We start from the raw sequence: 4,454 nt of genomic DNA on the forward strand, positions 1-4,454 counted from the left end.
ACATCTCTTGCAAGCCTTAATTCATTGTCAGCTTTAGCTAACCTGATACGTGCCCTACAGGATCTGCAGACTGCATTATAATCTTCTTTAGATATGCCTCCCTCTTTCCACTTAATAAACATTTCTTTCTTTCTTTTTAGCATGTGTTTAAGTTCTGTGTTCATCCATCCTGGTTTCCTTAAATGCTTCCCATTCTTCCTACTTTTCGGGATTGTTAACGATTGTGCTTTGAGAATCTCAGTTTTAAAAATTTCCCATCCTTCCTGGACATTTTTGTCCTTAAGGACATCCAGCCATTGGATCCCTCCTGTTCTCTTTCTGAGTCTCTTAAAATCTGCCTTTCTAAAATCTAACCTTGAAGTTTGAGTCTTCACATGTCTTCCTCCTCTAGTTATCGAAAATTCTATAATAGCATGATCGCTGCCTCCTAGGGTCCCAGCCACCTTTACCTCCTCAACCATTTCATCCCTGTTTATAAGGATTAGATCCAAAGTAGCAGATCCCCTTGTTTTCTCCCCTACCTTTTGGAAGATAGGGTTATTTTCTTAGGTTTCTACATGGCTAATCTAGCTCTGGGCACCACATTTTAAAAAAGACATCAAAAACCTGGAGCAAGTTCAGAGAAGAGCTACCAGGATGGTGAGCGAACCGCAAACTATGTCCTACGAGTAACGGTTAAAGCATCTGGGAATGTTTAGCTTGCAAAAAAAGAAGACTGAGAGGAGACTTAATAGCTGTTTACAAATATATGAAGGGCTGTCATAGTGTAGAAGGATCATTCTTATTCTCATTTGTACATGGAAACACGAGAAGCAATGGGATGAAACTTAAAGGGAGAAGATACAGATTAGATATTAGAAAAAACTTTTAGACAGTGAGGGTGATCAATGAGTGGAACAGGCGGCCACGAGAGGTGGTGAGTTCTCCTTCAATGGAAGTCTTCAGACAAATAAAGTAGCACTCTGTAACGCTAAGTATGCAAACATGAAATATATGAAATTTGAATTGCATTACTACTCTAGAAAATAGAAATAACTGAGAAATCTTAGCGCATAAATTGGTCAATTCATGTGTACCTGGCAGCCATGGTAAGGCTTTCTCGTTGCCACGAACCTACCAATGTGAATCCCCTCTTAGAGACTAAAGTCTGCATGTGTATGGGAAGGTAAAATCCTGCTGTAATTAAAATCGCCTGAGGTTTAGGGGTGGAGATGCTTGGTATACATGAATTGGCCAATTTATGCACCTGTACACACCAGTTTTCTGTTTTGGAAGTTACGGTCAGTCTTTTGATATTTGGAAGTCTTCAGAGGCTGGACAGACATCTTTCAGAGATGATTTAGTGACTCCTGCATTGAGCAGGGGGTTGGACATGACGACATTGTAAATCCCTTCCAACTCTAACATTCTATGATTCTATAATCTACAGGTTTCTACAATAAGACATTGGAAGGTGATATAGTAATTCATAAAGGCAAAGACGATCAGCGCTTGTTTAGAGGCCATTTCACATAAACCAAAAGAAACTGTATCAGGTATACAATTGTTGATATGATTGTTCACTACCCTTGTGGTTTACATATTGTTGATGGCACATGTACTGTTCACAGCAGAAAATGTGCCTTGGCCCAACAATGATTTTTTGGCCAGCATAAAAGATGCGGTTGTGTACTTACAATTTCTTATTTTGGGAGTGCTTCTTATATGGGAGTGCTTCTTTAAATAAATTGACTTCTCATATAGGATTTTGGGAATGGGAAGAATGGAATTATTGACTTACTTGACTCAAGAGCAGGTTTAGAAGACCTATGGGGAATTGACCTTCATTTGACAACATGAATGAATCTGCAGTGCTTGAACTTGGAAGTTTCTTCATTTGTTTTCACATTCTTGGCATTGAAGACTACTTACATCCAGTAACATTTTTTCTTATCTACGGTTACTTGTTAACCCAGCAGGTTCACTGTAATTACTCAAAGCAAACAAACCCCCTTTGAGGAAGAAGCAAGAGAAGCATTTTACTAGCTCATTTACTTTATTTTCTGGAGCATAGGTAAGGCGCCGTTTACATGTTTGGTTGTAATCCTCTTGTAATAGATCAAGTATTAAAAAAAACTGGATCTGTTTACAATTGGAGCAAAAACCGACATATTGGTTTCCATTTACATCCGTTTTTGTTATGTTTGCAACAGATCCGATTTTACGAGTGGTGTCTCTAAAGACTTCTAATTTTCTGGACACACAAAGTGTTTAGAATCCGATCCGTTAATGGATGACATAAGGCGCCACCTCCTGTCGCCTCCAGCTCAAAAATATTTCCAGAATCCGTCCTTTCCTCAACCCTCAATCTACTAAAATGTTGCATGCCCTCATCATCTCCCGCCTGGACTACTGCAACATCCTCCTCTGTGGCCTACCTCCTAACACTCTCACACCCCTCCAGTCCGTCCTCAACTCTGCTGCCCGACTAATCCACCTCTCTCCTCCCTATTCTGTGCCCAACATGTCCAACTATCCGCCACATTCTGATCCTTCAGATGGAACCTGAAAACCCATCTCTTCAAGAAAGCTTACAACCTGCAATGACCACGCTGTCACCGCTCCACCAGCAGAGCTGCTGTAACCCCCAACACCGGAGCTGCCTCCTCACCAACCCTGGAGCTGCCTCCTCACCAACCCCGGAGCTGCCGCCTCACCAACCCCGGAGCTGCCGCCTCACCAACCCCGGAGCTGCCGCCTCACCAACCCCGGAGCTGCTGCCTCACCAACACCGGAGTTGCCGCCTCACCAACACCGGAGCGGCCTCCTCACCAACACCGGAGCAGCTGCAACCCCCCAACCTGCTGTCTCCTTCCCCATCATCCTGTTGAATGTCCTCTTCCCTCTGTACCAGTCTATCATTGTTAGTTTGTTTACTGTAAGTGATCTTTGTATTTTGTATGTAACCCCTCCTCATGTACAGCACCATGGAATCAATGGCACTATATAAATAAATAATAATGATAACCATCCCTTATGATTTATTTCCTATGGACTCCAATGTAAAAAAAAATGGATCCTTTTGCTATCTGTTTCTCTTTGGCCAAAAAAAAGTTATGCAAACTCCATTTTTTGATTAATATCTAAAAAAGAAAAACAGATTGCAGCTGGATTGCAGTCAAATAAAAGACAATTTTGGACATTTCCGTCAACATCAAATGGTATACTTTTTTTTCTGCTTTTTTTCATTCCAAAACGTATCTAAAAACAGAAATAACTAGTGAACATAAGAATGGCTAGGTTGCTATTGAGGACGACTGGACAAATCCTTAGCGCAAAGTCGCCATTAGTCTGTTTGCTAATAAATTCTAAATGTTTTGGTTCTTTATTGCAGTAGAGGGAAGCGTTATGGACCTCAACAAACCACCATCCTCTGTCACGTGGAAATAGCCTTGTATGCTAAAAACACAATCTGTACTATCAGGCGTGAACTGTGATCTACTGGCTACGAAAAAACATCCAGTGTTTACCACAAAACAAAAAATGATTGAAAGCAGCTAGACTGGTTTCGTAGCGTCGACCTCAAAGTGAACTTTTATGGGGCTTCATAACTTTACTTTTCCCAGCGCCGGTCCAGTCCCATTCCGCTATCTTGTGGCTGCAACTTTTGACTGGCTGGAAGTCAGGGCTAACAGTCACAATGTCAGCCTATGAGAGCCTCATACTGGTTCTCATACACTTAATCGGTATTCCCATCTCCAAGATCCTATCCCATATTTAATAGGTGTAATAATAATAATATTAGCAAATACCTCCAATTAGAAATGTAGTATAGTTCTTCTGATTAGCTATGTCGCTTACCCCATGTGCAGGGCATTACAGTAGTTTAGATATCCATGGTTACGACCACTAACAGCTAACTAACTGTCACTATATCAGTGGCTGTAATCATGGATACCTAAGCTACTGCAAAGCTCTGCAGATGGGGAAAGCGATATAGCTAATCAGAAGAACTACACTACATTTCTAATTAATACACTCAAGGTCCAATTATAATTGCTTCCCAGTTATCATATAATCACAACAAGAAGCTAGTATCATGTTACACTAGTTTCAAAATAGGAAGATAACCAACATAATTTTAAAATAAATATTTTTATTTTATACAATTTAAAATAAACATTAGGAAAATCCAGGTACTTTCAAAATACAACCACTACCAACCACAAGCTGAAATCACAATGACTGCCACAGATTTGTATTCTATAAATTAATGTTTAATTGCACCTATCCCCATATTTAAGGTGCAAAAACTATAAAGTGCAAATGCCAAGGTCATTAAGCAAAAAGGCCCTTTCATACCCCCCTGTCCCATTGACCATCAATAGTAGTTATAATATGTAGTGTTGAGCGAGCATGCTCGACACTGCTAGGTACTCACCCGAGCATCTCACTACTCGGGATGTTCGTCGAGC

General features: G+C 40.6%; 1 long non-coding RNA gene across 1 annotated transcript; it reads left to right on the forward strand.

The window, feature by feature from the left end:
• Window positions 1-1,971: 1,971 nt before the first annotated feature.
• LOC141160980 (uncharacterized) lies at window positions 1,972-3,009 on the forward strand. The gene is made up of 2 exons (XR_012250602.1): window positions 1,972-2,053; window positions 2,193-3,009. It is a non-coding gene; the product is annotated as an uncharacterized lncRNA (long non-coding RNA).
• The last annotated feature ends 1,445 nt before the right edge of the window (window positions 3,010-4,454 follow it).

This window comes from Phyllobates terribilis, unplaced genomic scaffold, assembly GCF_046119375.1.
Source record: "Phyllobates terribilis strain yellow unplaced genomic scaffold, ASM4611937v1 Scaffold_9__5_contigs__length_417890890, whole genome shotgun sequence".
NCBI lineage: Eukaryota > Metazoa > Chordata > Amphibia > Anura > Dendrobatidae > Phyllobates > Phyllobates terribilis.